At 34.7% G+C, this 17,585-nt stretch overlaps 1 protein-coding gene and 1 long non-coding RNA gene across 2 annotated transcripts in view; one reads left to right on the forward strand and one right to left on the reverse strand.

Moving 5' to 3' along the window:
- The window catches only part of LOC120351867 (pickpocket protein 11-like), a 115,410-nt gene that overhangs the window by 49,812 nt on the left and 48,013 nt on the right, over positions 1-17,585 (forward strand). The window lies entirely within an intron of this gene.
- Positions 3,127-8,323, reverse strand: LOC120351869. Its single transcript, XR_005571595.1, has 4 exons — positions 7,371-8,323; positions 7,102-7,181; positions 5,179-5,293; positions 3,127-4,311 (listed from the first exon to the last, which is right to left on the reverse strand). It is a non-coding gene; the product is annotated as an uncharacterized LOC120351869 (long non-coding RNA).

The following is a 17,585-nucleotide window of genomic DNA, read 5'->3' on the forward strand; positions in this document are numbered from 1 at the left end:
GGACCACAAAATATTAAGAGGTTTTCCCTGCACACCTAGATGGTAGAATTTTTCCAATAGTATTTCATGGTGAACAACATCAAAAGCTTCACTCAGGTCATAGAGCACTAGACCTGCATATCTTTTGAAATTGAAACAGTCCAGAATATCATCCACAATTGAGCTGACTGCATCAATGGTAGACCTGCCTGCCCTGAAACCAAACTGGGAAGCTGCAAGTAGGCCGTTGCTCTCAAAAAACTCATAAAGCTGAGTACCAATTATATATTCATAAATCTTACTGAAAATTGGAGGAACTGATATTGGTCTGAAATTCTCTGGTAGATCTTTACTGCCTTTCCTATGGATAGGCACTGTTCTAGAGTGCTTGAGTATTCTAGGAAAGACTGATTCCTTTATACAAGCATTTAAACAATATTTTAATGGAGCAACAATAGAATTTATTACATTCTTGATCAGTGAACTAGACATACCGTATATATTTCTACTAGATGAAGATTTCATTTTAGAAACAATTGAAAGAACTTGATCAATTGAAACCTCCTTCATCTCAATCTCAAATTAGTTCCTGGAGAGAGAGCCAATAAGTCTGATGCAGAAGCCCCAGGTGAGTCAATATTCATGTGTATTTGCAATATTGCATCAAGAAAGTATCGATTGAAAGCATCAGGAGAGACGGATGTTTCACAATGTTGAGGTGGATTTGAACATTTTCGAATGATTTTCCATGCTGCTGAACACTTGTTGTTTGCCAATTCAATAAATCTGGTATTGGAGTTCAACCTGAATAATCGCAATTCTGATTTATATGATTTTCTTAAGTTAAGATAGGTGAGTCTTGCATTTTCAAGTCTACTTTGCTTGTATTTATCATATACAAATTTTTCATATGCAAATAAATTCCTCAAATTATAAATCAGGTGAGAGTTGATTAAATCTTTTAGATTTGCCAAATGTAGCCTTCCTGGTTTTCAGCGGGAAAAAGCTTTCAAATATATCATGAAATATGTCAAAAAATGCTTGAAAATTATTTTCAGAGCCAATATGGATAGATACTCTGGACCAATCAATAACACAAAGTTGATAATATAACTGATTGGTTCCAGCAGCTGTTATTGGTCTGTACTGCCTATTAGCATTTGAGGTATTTAAAACAGGATTGCCGCCTAAATTTGAGTTTGTATTTACATTGAAGCATCGTGGTCTCCCAGAGCTACTGGCTCAACAGCCACATCAAACATACAAGGATGAAGATCAGTTGCAACATTGTCAATGCAGGAATCCATCCTTGTTGGTTCAAAATTAGTAAGATATGAATTAAGGGATTTGATAAAATTCACCAACTCAGTTACTTTAGGGTCTGTAGCTAGTATGTTCACATTGGAATCCCCTCCTATAACAATATAGTGATCATGCATTATAACAAATTATCTTGTATAGCAAGCAAAGTCGCTCAATGAAAAGTTTTATAGGTCTCTAGCAAACAGCTGCCCTGTTATCGCCGGGTGCGATATCAACAAGTGAGAGATTAGATAATAACGGGTATCCTGGCTACAATATGAAATATGAACAGCCAGATAAAAAGAATTTTATTTGCTATTTATTGAATTATATAAAATATTGAAATTTTGAGATTAGGCTATAATACTTACTGGTCAGCAACCTAAATAATCGATCAAGCCGTATAATTTGAAATTTAGCCAGACACATTTGGCAAAAATTTGTTGTAAACAAACAGCATTCAACCAGAGGATTTGGTAACCACATAGCATGTTATTTTAAATGGAAAAACAGCTTAATAAACTTATAAAAATTTATTGTGTAAAATGAGCATGTACAAAATACATAAAAAAAATAAAGATATTAAGGAAGTATGTATATTCTATTAGCCACATGGATACATTTGTAATTTTTAGATGAGGCAATCAAATTGCAGTGGCTGATTGGCAGTTATAATGAGTCAATTCAAAAATAACACTCCGAATTTATAAAAATGATAAGAATTTATAAGATATCACTACTCAGTTCATGTATCGAATGCAATCTGAGTAATTATAAAATGTAATACATAAGATATAGGTAATAGCCAGCAGATTGGCATGAACTACTTGATTATAATGATGTAATAGTTGGATATTTAAATAATATGCAAATTTGGAAGACAGAAGTATGATTGTAGAGAATAGGGGTAGATCAGAGCCCACTTGCTTGCCAGGTGCCACAATGGAACGCCACTGAATTTATAGAGCACAAGTCCCTTTTTTATTAATGATTGTTTGTTTGAAAGATTTAAGTTTAAACTCAATAAATAATTTTCATAAGACTTAGTGATGCCGTATTGAGGCGTAAGTCATTCAGATATTTATTTATTCCCTTGGAGAAGATGACTTCGGCCACCAGAAAACCCAAGATGACGAAAAATTCGGATTGCCATCATCATCTTGTGAATTTCAGCATGTGAGTGATAATTAATAAGAAATATATAAATCTAGGGCGCCCTCTGTACTCCGAGTGAAACAAGATTTAAAAAAGTTAGCTTGTCGAAAGGTTATATGAATATTGAACTTAATATCAAACTTGCACAAGCTTTGAAAAGTACAAAAAACGTATCTTACTAATTAAGAACTATATATCAGACTCATATGTCTAAGTATACACAGATGAAATAAGTATCTAAATTTGATATTATAATATATATTCCCACTCAATCATTGATTTTATTAGTAAATTATAAAGATATAAATGAAGCTCATGTTCACTGGATTAATTGATTTATCTAATTTCCATCAGAGGCCGAACCTTTAGCCCTGATATATATATATATATATATATATTTGAGATATGTGATTTATTATTTAATTATATCAATTTGGAAAGAAGGTATATGAGATTTTATTTGACAAGCAACAGCAAGTCGATAACTGAGCCGCATAGTCTAAATGCATAGAATTGATGATTTAAGAAGCACATGGTAATTTTTCATGCTAAGAATAAAAACCTGATAAGTGAGCTAATCTGTGATACCTTTTTGAAAGATATATTTTTCTCATTTTTACTTTTTTACTTGTTGTTCTATATATATTTATTTATTTGTGATAATTTGTGTAATATATTTATATCAATTTTTATGGTGTATCCTTTATTTGTTTTCCTATCTCCATGCATGACCAATCTCGTTATAATCTTTTTAGTTACCAGTATTGAAATATTAGTAAGATTACCATCTGACTATATTATTCACCGAATAGGTTGGTTAAGACAGCAATATACAGCATTGATTATCAAATCTTTGGAAATAATATGTTCCAGAGATTTATATAAATTATCCAGTATCATTAAATACGATTTGAAGAATCTCAAAGTTTTAGCATTAAGTTGTAGCAGAACAAATCCTCGCATCTGTATTTGCAGAATTCGACAAATCAGTCACAGAAAATGTGAACTGTTGGAGCAGCCGATGTCAGTAACCGGCAAGAGCAGAGAACTGCAGGAGCTCCTGGGCAAGCCAATAAGAAATTGGTATTATTATTATCCTGAGAGCCACAATAAGGGTTATATATTCTATTATTCATGCTCTACCGACTGCAGCCAAGCAGGGCAACTCGTTATTGACAGAAATAATGTGACACAATGGTGCCCAATGTGGGGCCATGGATGCGCCATTGACACAATGTCGCATTCAATGTGGGACTGGTGATGAGAACAGAGCTCATAAAATCATTATTGAGAGTAAATCAAGGCTGTATATCGCTGATAATTATAGACAAGTCAATACAGATTGAGATTTGTTGTGAATGGATGATAGGCAATGAGAATTTACTTAGGACCACAAGCAAGTTAGTGGAAAAACTATTTTTGGGAATCAATAGCTTTAAGCTTAGAAGAAATTATTTTTATAAAATTACATTATTATTTGAAACTGTATTTTAGAAATTTTATGGGCCTAAACTGGTGGATTTTATCAAGTCACTAATAATTTAAATATAAGCCATTTTGAAAATATTATAGGCTACAATAAATAAAATTCAAATTGATAAATACCTGGCTTGTAATATCCTTGATAGGAAAACTTTTTGAGCACTTCACTTTTGTGAATTCTATCTTGTTGTCAAGGCCACTGTAAAGGCCTTGTTAGCCAAATTTTCACTTTTTCAAATTTTTTGACACATTATCCTTTTAAAATGAGTCTCTCTTCATCCGTGCAAAGTGAGGTAGCAGACACACTGTCGATGGCGGAAGTAGCGGTAGTAGATGCTGAGGGGGGTGCGATGAAGTCCGCTACCCAGATATCTCCAGTCACCACCATGAATCCTGGGAACAGTGATAGATCATTAGATATCTCCCAAGAAACAAGAATGAAGATTATATTAGAGGGGTTACTCAAGTCATTTTCTAACAGTTTAGGAAATACAATGGCCAGAGTGAAGAAGGACATAAAGGCAGAAATGAAGGAAGTGCAGGAGTCATTGGAGGATACATTGGTAAGGATGAGTAGGGATATGAAAGAAGTGATACAAGTGGTAGAACATAAGTTGGACGCTATTGACAGCAAGGCAGAAAGTTATAGGGGAGGATTAAAGGTAATGATAGATTTGAAAACTGAAAATCAGGAAAAAATTACAACAGGCATAGCAGAAAGAATAGATACTGTTACTTGTAAATCAAATGAAAGAATAGATAATTTAACAGTACAAAACACTGCGCAAATTCAGGAAATAGCAACAAGCATCAAAGCCGATTGTCAAAAAGAAATTCAAGAGCAAGTAGTAATTAAAACACAGGATATAACCTTGACAGTAAATAGGAACAATAGTCAACTTATTTCCATAAATCAATGACAGAATAGTAAATCTACACAAATAACTCATCTAAATACTGATATCAATCAAAACAAAGTACTATTTAATTCATTGGAGAACAGCAATTATTTTTATCTAAATTAAATGCCGAAGTAGTAGATAATGGAATGGAGGCTACTGGTCATTGGAAACAGGCCCAAGAGAAGTTAGTACAACTAGAGAGTCAGGTACATCAATTTCCACACGAGAATGTAGAGCCTATGCCCATAGCAATGTTTGATTTACTGCATGGATTAGGCCATTTTGATTATACAGACCACTATCTTCAACCTAAACAATTTATAGATCAAATAAAATTGGTACAATCCCTAACACCCACCTCTTGGAATATGTGGCGACTCTGATTAACCAGTTTGTTGAGCGGTGAACCTCTGATGTTTTTCCAGACCCATCATCACGAATTTTCATCGTTGGATGAGTTTATTGCTGCTTTCCTGGAACAATATTGAACTAAAAATAGACAAATGGATACACTAGCCAATATCATAACTTGTGAATCTAATACTAGGACAGACAACACATATATCAATTTTGTTACCACAATTCAAATTAAAAATGCTCAGCTAGAGGAGCTGATAAATGATCCTGCCTTAGCAAACATAATCCTAAAAAAGCTACCCTTCCGAGTCAGAACAGCATTGGCTACACAGCCAATAACTGGTTGCAAATATCTGATAAATCATTTATACAATATACAATCTGTGGTGGCAACACCAAATCACCGGTCAGATCAGTCATACATTCAAAATCAATATAATTCAAATGCTAATCAGTAAGCCGGGCAAGTTTATGAATCCTTACCATATCATTGTTCCCGAATGACACCTCATTTTGAGCATCGCAACGACCAGAATCAGAGTAATAACAAAAATAATGGAAATTTTCAGAACCACTTGGCAAACCATCATTCACAACCGGCAAATCGAAAGAATGCTTATGATGACCATGACCATTTGAATGCTAATACCATATATACCCATAATAATTACAACAGAAACTATAAACTGCCACCACAACAAATAAGTACAAATTATACAATAGAGCATGTGTCCCAATTAAACCAACAAAAAACACAGGAACCAACACAAGCTAACCCACCACCAAAAACTGCAGCCCACCATCCACATAAAACACCCACAAACAACAACCCCTACTGAGTATCCTGTTCCCCACCGAAGATCCATCACCGCAGGAGAACACCAACAGTCGCCAGGAAGAACAACCTGCCACCGAGGAACACCAGGATGCTGTAAAGAAATTGCCTAATATGGAGCCTACATGCAATCTACCCGCTTTGAACACCACACCCGCGCAGCAATGGACCCCCCAGCAGCAGGCCAAGGACCCCAAGATGGAGGACAAGGAGCAGAGATGGGCCCAGAGATGGAAGTGACGAGGGGGGACCCCCCTGATACAGTCCCCATGCACGTTTCAAGCACCTGAGGAGGACACCGGACGACCGACACCAGGATGGAGGACAGGGGGCCGACGGCATGCATCCGCGGCACATATGCTTTAAAGAAGCTACTCAATGTTGTGACCGAAAAAATGGACCAAGAAAATGGAATAAAACTGGAACTGCTAACAAAACAACTATGGGCAATAATGAAGTGGATTATCATAGGAGATTAATGAAGGATGGAAAATGTTTGAAAGAAATAACGAATTATACATGGAAAGTGAAAGAACCTGATTATGTGTTAAGAGGTTATATTATTAAAGAGATGATAAATGTTTTGACATACTGTGTAATGTATGTTATGGCTGTGAGATTGATAAAAGACTGTGATGTGAATATGATGAAAAAGATTGTAATGCTATTATTGAAAGAGTTTACTATTGATAATTGGAAAACAAATATTAGAAAAATCTCTATTGTTATGATTATGATGATTTATAATAAAACTGAGAGGAAAATATTAAATGAAAATGAAGGGAAAAATGAATAAAAACCACAATGCAAATATGGAAGGAAAACATTGAATGAGTTGAAAGAAACCGGACAAATGAAGTGTTTGAAGTATACAGATACCGGGGCTTTAAATTTATGAAGGAAAAATTATCAATAGGACAGCCTCAACAATTGATAGCAGATAACCTTACCACCCACATCAATCTTCAGCTACAAGCAGAAATGTAAGAAGATACAGGAGAACCACGAAACTTCTACATCATATTGTAGAATTTGAAGCAAATTTGATAAGAAGACAAATAAAAACAGTATTATCAACCAAATACTGACCTGACTGAATAAATTTAATATTTGAGTGTCGCCCTCATGTCACCAAATTCGATTTTTAATTCGCTCAAACCGATAGATGCCTGTAACAAACCAAAGAACAATTTTTAATTATTTGTTTTCTCTCTATGCATTGTCTAAAAAAGGCCACAAGATAGGATATTTAGAATAGAATAAGATAATTAGTACCTTTAAATGTGAAAATTACAGAAGTTAGGTTGACTTTGAACCAATAGAAAGTAGAATTTAGAATAAAATAAGATGATTAGTACCTTTAAATGTGAAAATTACAGAAGTTAGGTTGACTTTGAACCAATAGAAAGTAGAAATCTAGAAATTGTGATGTATGATATGAAGGAAGTGTAGACTAGCCAATGCCCACCAAATCAAAAGCATAGAGCCCTATTAAACACATGTCAGTATAAAGCGCCCTGTTAAACGCATGTCGATATAAAGTGAATGTTCCCAAAACTATTTATGTTATTTATTGTATCAGTTAATGTTATATATATTTATTTTGATGTTTTATATTATTATTATTGTTACTTATACATTGTTACCAAAAAACCTCAAATGAAACCAGTTACCATATGAAGCCAGAACCAAGGATAGCAAATGAAAAATTGTACCTGTATCTAGAGAATATAATTAGAATAAGAGACCTAAAAGTTGTAAATGAAGTATGAGCCCAGAAATGTTACTCGAAGGTATTTAGAAAGAAATTTATTGAGTAAGAATCAAATGTTGTTGTGTGGAAAGTAAGTTGGTATCAGTGCTGAGCAGCAGATTTGAAAATGTTGTATTATTGTTAGAGAAGGGAGAAATGGAATTAAGATGTTATATTTATGATATTTTTATGTTGATAAGGAGGAACTTGTTATTGTATTGATGAAATTTGGTGGGGCAAATGCAGAAAGAGTCTGCGAGTTGTTGTGGAGTCTTGAAAGTGTTTTCGGTGGATATTTTTAGGTTATGTTGATGTGCTAAAGGAAGAATTTGTATTAAAAACATAGTTGATTCTCAAAATATTTTGAATTCAAATTCGGGGGCATTTGTATAACAAATAATCTTTTATAGCAAGCAAAATCGCTTAATGAGAAGATTTTATAGGTCTCTAGCAAACAGCTGCCCTGTTATCGCCGGGTGCAATATCAACAAGTGAGAGATTAGATAATAACGGGTATCCTGGCTACAATTTGAACAGCCAAATAGAAAGAATTTTACTTGCTATTCATTGAATTATATAAAATATTGAAATTTTGAGGTTAGGCTATAATACTTACTGGTCGGCAACCTGAATAATCAATCAAGCCGTATAATTTGAAATTTAGCCAGAAACCTTAGGCAAAAATTTGTTGTAAACAAACAGCATTCAACCAGAGGATTTGGTAACCACATGGCATGTTATTGTTAATGGAAAAACAACTTAATAAACTTATAAAAATTTATTGTGTAAAATGAGCATGTACAAAATACATAAAATAAATAAAAATATTGAGGAAGTATGTATATTCTATTGGGCGCATGGATACATTTGTAATTTTTAGATGAGCCAATCAAATTGCAGTGGCTGATTGGTGGTAATAACAAGTCGATTCAAAAATAACACTCCGAATTTATATTAATGATAAGAATTTATAAGTTATCACTACTCAGTTCATGTATCAAATGTAATCTGAGTAATTATAGAATGTAATACATAAGATATAGGTAATAGCGATTGGCACGGACTATTCGATTATATAATGACATGATGCTGTATTAAGGCGTAAGTCATTCAGATATTTACTTATTCCCTTGGAGAAGATGACTTCGGCCACCAGAAAACACAAGACGACGGGAAATTCGGGTCGCCATCATCATCTTGTGAATTTCAGCATGTGAGTGATAATCAATGAGAAATATATAAATCTAGGGCACCCTCAGTACTTCGAGTGAAACAAGATTTAAAAAAGTTAGCTTGTCGAAAGGTTATATGAATATTGAACTTAATATCAAACTTGCACAAGCTTTGAAAAGTACAAAAAATGTATTTTACTAATTAAGAACAGCTATATATCAGACTTACATGTCTAAGTATACACAGATGAAATAAGTATTTAAATTTAATATTATAATATATATGCTCACTCAATCATTAATTTTATTAGTAAATTATAAAGATATAGATGAAGCTCATGTTCACTGGATTAATTGATTTATCTAATTTCCATCAGAGGGCCGAACCTTCAGCCCTGATATATATATATTTGAGATTCGTGATTTATTATTTAATTATATAAATTTGGAAAGAAGGTATATGAGATTTTATTTGACAAGCAACAGCAAGTCGATAACTGAGCCGCATAGTCTAAATGCATGAAATTGATGATTTAAGAAGCACATGGTAAATTTTTGTGCTAAAAATAAAAACCTAATAAGTGAGCTAATCTGTGATACCTTTTTGATAGATATATTTGTTCTTATTCTCACTTTTTTACTTGTTGCTCTATATATATTGTAACAATCATCTCAGGCCTTGGTTTTCTACAGCTACAAGCCAGGCCAAGACAGTTTTCGACTTGCAACTTTCTGCCTCAAAACGTACAAAAGGAACCAGCTTATGGCAAAGAGGGGTAGAGGTTGAAACAATGATGGTCAAAAGTCTAACGGTGAAATAACCGACGCTGACCAGTGACAAAAGGGTGGCAGCCAGACGCCAGGTGTGAGTGGAGTGCCATCAGATAGGGGGCAGCACCAACTGGGGCAGTGATCCAAGGAGGAACAATGGTTCGAGGGTTGGCGAGCACGTGGAGTTGGGAACACGAGGACACTTTTCGGTGAACCACGGCTGGAGTAACATGTCTGAGGAGTGAGCAGCGTGCAGCCCGCAGCCCTAGGGGCTGAAATGGATTCCTGTTTCCGGAAAACCACCACCACATCAACACCATCACATCAAAACCACCATTGAAGAAAAATAATTAAAATTCATGATTTGTAATGTAAAGTGAGCAGTTTAAAAGTGCGCGAAAAGGCCATGGTCCGCGGGGTATACAACATATAAGGTTAGTGTAATTTTAAGTTGTTGTTTGTTTGCCACACTGGTTATTTTCTTGTATTATTGTTGTTTAAATAGGGTTTAGGTTTTGTGATTCGTAGTATTATTGTGCATTATCCTATTTGAATATAGAGACTCTCAATAAACATTATTATTATAGTTCATAAACGGTAAAATCATATTTCATATCTCGGTGTTCTGCTCAATAGACTTATTACTAAAATTCCAAAGGACATTTGATATATTTAACCAACATTGAAAATCTCATTTGTTTCTTGGTAAAGTGTCAATTTCATTTGCCTTTTGCTTATTTTCATTATATTTATCTAATGATTCAAAATTGCCTTGTGTTGTTATTTCACAAGTATCATTAGATCCCCTCCTTTCTTTATTGTTTCAATCATGGAGTGAAGCAATATAGTTGGGAAAGATGTGTAGTTCTACATTCATTGATTGCTGGACTGCGTCTTTATTAAAAGTAATAAAGTAATGTACATTGTTTTTTATATAGTTCAAATGAATTCATGTCTGCTAAAGAGTTATGCTGTGGTAGTTGTTTATTCAAATTTCGAGGGTCGTTCCCTAATAATTAATGTGGCGCCTGGGTTATAAATTTCAAATTTTATATTATCAAATTTTCATATTACTATTTAAATTTCAAATTCACCATATATTAAGCAATGAGTAAGTGTAGATCTAGACAATATTTATTTAATCGTTGATAATTTGTGTCAATTATTTATATCAATTTTTATGGTGTATCCTTTATTTGTTTCCCTATCTCCATGCATGACCAATCTCGTTATAATCTATTTAGTTACCAGTATTGAAATATTAGTAAGATTACCATCTGACTATATTCTTCACCGAATAGGTTGGTTAAGACAGCAATATACAGCATTGATTATCAAATCTTTGGAAATAATACATTCCAGAGATTTATATAAATTATCCAGTATCATTAAATATGATTTGAAGAATCTCAAAGTTATAGCATTAAGTTGTAGCAGCGCAAATTCTCGCATCTGTATTTGCGGAATTCAACAAATCAGTCACAGAAATTGTGAATTGTTGGAGCAGCCGACGTCAGTAACCGGCAAGAGCAGAGAACTGCGGGAGCTCCTGGGCGATCCAATAAGAAATTGGTATTATTATTATCCTGAGAGCCACAATAAGGGTTATATATTTCATTATTCATGCTCTACCGACTGCAGCCAAGCAGAGCAACTCATAATCGACAGAAATAAAGTGACAGCATGTATCTAGATGAAGATAGAATAAGTCTATCCAAGGCATTGAGGAAGAGAATTAAATCACCATTCGGTGATCTATAGAGAGCTATGATAATAATCTTTAGTTTCTTATTCCCAATAGCAATAAATTCATGGTGAATTTCATTATAATTGGCTGAGCCATCAATGAGTCATTGACACATTTTTCCGAAACAAAAACTGCTACACCACCATTCTTAGACATAGCTCTACAGAAGGCAGAGGTCAATACAAAACCATCTATATTAACCAGGTTTGAATAGTCTTCCTTCAACCAATGTTCTGTTAAACAAAGCATGTCATCATTATTCCTACCGTTTATAACATTAAGTTCCTGTATTTTATTACTTAGACATTGAACATTGCAGAGAAATATAGATAGAATAGGAGAGTCCTCAACATTTAGATGGATCTGTTCAGGATTAGGTACTAATGAGGCATACCTAAAAAACTAGTTCCATTATTGGATTGGGTATCAGAATTGGGTGATTGAGCAGACATTGATTCCAAAAAGGATGAGTCACGCACGTCACCTGCCTCACTTTGCATCGCAAAAGGATGTTCATTGTTGTCAGTAGTTGAAGCTCTTGGAGTGACTGATGAATTTTGTAGCTCGTGACTGGGTGAGAATCCATGGAATTCTTTATGATAGAGTCATCTTCATCTATAGCTGTCTCAGAACTCACTGCATGAATGTCATCGATAGAGTCAATCTCGGTCAAACAGTCTGGACTCTTCCTTTCAGCAGCCTGTGTCACATTCCTCGAATTTGCTATAGTTCTGAATATTTCCTCGCAAATAATTCTTTTACCCGTTTTGTTATAATGCAGGCCATGATGAGTGAAGCATCTACAATTCAAGTACTGACTTGTATCTTTGAGGGTAAAGTTGAGTTTTCCATTATATTTCTCCACAATATTTCTTATTTGTAAATTAGCGAAATATATGTCATTATTCAGGGCAGTGTTGTCGAAGTACATGAGAAGTACAGGTTACAGTTTGACATCAGTGGAAGACATGAGAAAGTTCATTTGCATGTAGAAATTTAATTATGCCAGTAGGTGTGTTTAGAGACTTTGAACGTGCTTTTTTGCTCAAAATCCCCCTCCCCTGTCACCCCCTCTCCCATCCCACCTTCCCCCGCCCTCTCCCCTCCCCCCACAGGGTGGGGGGTGTTCTAAAAATAGATTTTCCCTGTTCTAAAAATAGATTTACCCTTCCCCTGCTCCAGTGGCGATGAGGGGGATGAAGAGAGAGAAAGTGACATCTCTCTCTCACTCTCTCTCAAAATAGATTTACCCTTCCCCTTGTCCAGTGAGGACGAGGGGGGCTCTGTTCTAAAAATAGATTTACCCTTCCCCTTGCCCGGTGGTGATGAGGGGGATGAAGAAGGAGAGATATATATCTCTCCTTCCCCTTGCCCGGTGGTGATGAGGGGGATGAAGAAGGAGAGATATATATCTCTCTCTCACTCTCTCTCAAAATAGATTTACCCTTCCCCTGCTGCAGTATAGATGAGGGGGATGAAGAAAGTGAGGGAAAAAATAATTTCCCTTTGAGGGGGAAAAATTCTCTCTCTACATCTATACTGACAGATTAAAGTGAATTGAGAAATTCTCTCTCTCTACATCTAATGCTACTCTCTCTCTCTCTCTCTCTCTCTCTCTCTCTCTCTCTCTATCTACATCTATACTGTCAGATTAAAGTGAATTGAGAAATTTCCTATCACTCTCTAAATCTATACTGACAGATTAAAGTGAATTGAGAAATTCCCTCTATCTACATCTATTGCTATACTGTCAGATTAAAGTGAATTGAGAAATTCCCTATCTCTCTCTACATCTATTGCTATACTGACAGATTAAAGTGAATTGAGAAATTCCCTATCACTCTACATATAATGCTATACTGTCAGATTGAAGTGAATCCTTATCTCTACAGAGAGGTCAATGATCTAAGTTCTTTTACATTTTTTATCTGCAATATCGTACAAGCATTTCCAAAGTTCATCGGAATTTTTAACAACAGATAATGGCGAATCATTTGTACAATCATAATGTAGATGTCCACTGTCTAGTATATCGAGTAATTCGAATATCTCAGATGAAATTGGAAAGTGCACATTTTCTGTTTTTGATAACGGTAAATCAGCATCTTGACATCCTGTTGGAAATTTAATATTCTTCGCAATTGAATCAAATTTGTTAAATGAAATTCCCATCAAGAGACGAGTTAATTTTTTGAATTTTGAAAAACCATAACACTGCATGTTAATGCCCTCCCAGATGTTTGACATGTGTCTCTGTTCTATAAATTGACAACGTGCACGTGCTGTACTTATTAGGAACAACATTTGTTTGAAGGGGCTCGCATCTCACTTGTATAAAAAAGATCACACCACACGCGTTGCTGTTGTCAGGTCTAGCTCTGACTGGCTACTAAACTAAAAAGTGAGTGGGATATTGGAATGAAAAATCATTTGAACACAGAAAAAGTTTATTTACACATTCCACCACAACTATTCATAATTTCATCTTCAATTTTAATTAACTTATCTATACACAAATTATAAGGACAATAATAACATAGATAGTCTCTTATGTCATTTGAATTAACCGTGCTTAGAAAAATGTCTTTTAATTGTTTCACCAAACTATAATTTTCACGAGTTGATTTCCTAATTGCACTTTCACACTCATCATACCAATCAATACAGTTTTTTAACCTCACTTCCAACTCGTTGTCAGCAGCCAACCACTTTCTCGGATCCATGATAAGCGAATGAACAAAACTAAGTGTAGGCTGGTACTATTATAGAGTAATTAAGTGGTCTTTCTTCATTAATTGCAGACAGACAACATGTATGTGCTTTATGCAGTCTCAATGCATGCATGCAATAAACACACTGAATCTCTTTTCCGTTGTAGAAGAATCCATAACAAGCAAAGTTTCTTTTCTGCGAATTTGTGTACATCGCAGCCATTTTCATACTTTGCATTCGATTGTTTTCACACATGAAATTATTTGTTTGATACATATTTTTAAACAACAAAGAATTATAATGTTGAGCACTGAACAAAGCACAGTGTCCATCTGGTCTATTTTTATGAATGTTACACACACCATAACACCATGAACCAGTGAAAAAGCTGAAATTGGGTTTTGCAAAATCCTCTGGTATACATTGAACGTTAGTATGTAATCTTCTTAAAAACTTTGCTTTCTCAGTTCCTTTTGTGAAAATTTTCTCATAACCTACAAGGTAATCACGTATTAATGAGTCAGTGTATTCTAAATCTCCTTCCTCCCATTTTATTTTATGATAGTGACGTTCTAACCATGTTACATCGTTATACAATTTTGCACTCAATTCTGTCTTTGCAAATGGTGATTTGAAATGGAATACAATATAATTATTAAACTGATCAATTATGGCAAGTTCTTTCACAATAATTTGATTACAATCTTGTTTAAACCAGTGAAGATCAACTGTAGCAATTCTCGTACTCGCTTGCTTGTCCACTTCTTTCTCTTCGGCGGGCTCATTGAATCCTCCGGCTTTCTCCTCCTTCTCTTCCCGTTTCTGCTCCTCCCCCACCACCTGTGGCTTCTGGATCGGTGTGCTGCACCTTGGTTCATAATAGAAACTATCGGAATCAAGATCGCACTGGATACCAATAGACTGAGTTTGCGCTTTGTCCAAAATATCAGAACACAAAGAATAGGACATTTTAGATGTTACCTGTTCAAAGGTGAAACTGATAATGAACCAAATTGTCAGAGTGCACACCTTATATAATATTGCAGCCGGTGCACTCTATCAATAAAATTACTGAACTTCTTTCACCATGCTTGTCAGAGGTGTGTACTCCATCACACGATCACTAATTAAAACGCAATAGGTGGAAGTATTTGCAGGTACTGCACTATTAAATTCCATTTCAATATGAACATCTGTCGATGATTTCAAATGGGTCGCTTGGTGTGAACAGTCCACAACAACCAGTGGTGTTGAATCACAAAACGTTTTAAAGTCAATTTCTGTTCCGAGTTCGTTATTGATTGAATGATTATAATACGAGGGCGCGAAATCCAAAAACATCCAGTATAATAGTTCCTTTTTACCTAGCAGATTTTCATATGGATAATACTCACTGTTCAAATATACTTTAACATTGTAAATACCACAGCTATCGAAATTAGATATTGATTTTTTAATTTTATTCTTATGATCGGTTTGAAATGCAATTATAACATATTTTGGACTATCAAAAATCGATGTGGTGCGAACTGCCCAAGAATGGTTAAGTGAATTTTGCAAATTTGGTAATTCACAAATTTCCCAATGCTGGAAACCTAATTTCAGCGGAGTGTCAGCATCGAGCAGTCTCGAAAATTTCGGTCTTACGTGATCTTCTAAAGTTATGTAGGGCATTCTCCATTGCAGTTTTGTAGTTTTCACACTAGCGCTTGTTCCAGTTGCGGACTCAACACAATTTAGGTCTGTCGGTGACCTCAATAAGATGAGTTCTTGTTTCAAATTTAAAATTATTCTTTGAAAATCTTCAAAAAACGGGAGGATTAATTTCAGCGGTACACAGAAAGTGAATTTATTATCCGTTAGCTCATATCCTGCTCTGTCAAAACCAGCCAAGTGATATGTGTTCTTATCGAGCATATTCTTCACTAGTATAGCTTTAATTGTGGATGTTAATCCAATCAATCTTGATTTAGAAATTTGCTGACCTGCTAATTCATATCATATTTCGTCAAAAAGGTTGCCGATTACATTACTGCTTAATTTATAGTCTGCCGCAACTGGTGCATCAGCCGGGTCTGTTCCCGGTTTTGTACAGTTAACTGTTCCCTCAATAAATATAAATGATTTGCAAGGTAAAGAATAGACACCTAAAGAATTTATGCCAATACGTGCCTTGTCAGAGTTTTTTATTTCCTGTCCCGAATAAACTGTATGAGTGTGAAATTGGAATTTAGTTATATCATTATAAAACTGAAGGTCTGTCTCCACGTCCAGAATTCCACTAATTGCAGCTCCCCCTCCTCCAAACAACTATAAAACCTAACTTTTCTAATATTCTCGCACTTTTAGCCAACAAAGCACATTTGTTTTTAGGTGTTGACTCTCTCACGTTCATCTCTCTAATGACATTGTGTGTATGCGTCTTATTTGAACGTGGATTGAAAACAAGATAACCCATTACGTTGACTTTTGTTTTTCACGTATGTGCAACCTAATTGTAATTGTATCTCCACGGAAATCAATAAACGATCCGTTCTGGTCTGTTACCTTTACATTGATAGTTTGAATTCAATGTGTATTCAAAGGTACATAAATAATTGGCGATGGTACTTCGTTTATTAAATAGCCGCTAGGAACCTTTGGTAAAAATTCGTAGATTATATGTTTTTGTTTTCCATCAGAGTAACTACCACATGCTAAATTACACTCGAGTACAATACTACCAATGCTTGTTATGTTAACCAAATGCTGAGAATAATGCCATTTATTTGGTTGCAAAACAACATTATCAAAACCAAGTATCTCACCAATCGAATCAGTACGTGTTAAATCAATAGCTTTATCAGAATGAATTTCAATCTTCATAGTATTCGCATTTGCACGTATAATAAGTTTATTCTTCTTCTTCTCATCAATATTCAATTTATTCTTTAAAGATTTTATAATATCCTCAACTTCATATGCACCCGTATCCAGCTCAATTAATCTATCACCATATTTGAAGCTGGAATTTGTTCCTTTGTTAACATTTGCAATACTATTGTAGCTACAAAAATTAATCAATCCAATTTCCCATTCACGATTTTTATCCTATTCTATAATTTCTTGTAAATGTTCGTAGAGGTTACTTGTGTTAGATCTTAATGTAATAACAACCATCTTGTAATGTGTGTGTTCAGCACAAACACTTAATTACAACTGATTTGCAAGAAACAATAATGTAAGATGACCACAGAAATCACTATTTAATGGTTGCATGTGCTCTACATTATAAAATATATTTACTCCAATTTCTTTTTTCCAATATTTGTCCAATTCGTATGGCGGTTGTAAATTTCCAATTGGATCAAAATACCAAACATTGGAGCCGACTTTTTTATATGCAACCCAATGTGTACCATCCTCGCTTTCCCTCACT

This window comes from Nilaparvata lugens, chromosome 6 (assembly GCF_014356525.2).
Source record: "Nilaparvata lugens isolate BPH chromosome 6, ASM1435652v1, whole genome shotgun sequence".
Taxonomy (NCBI): Eukaryota; Metazoa; Arthropoda; class Insecta; order Hemiptera; family Delphacidae; genus Nilaparvata; species Nilaparvata lugens.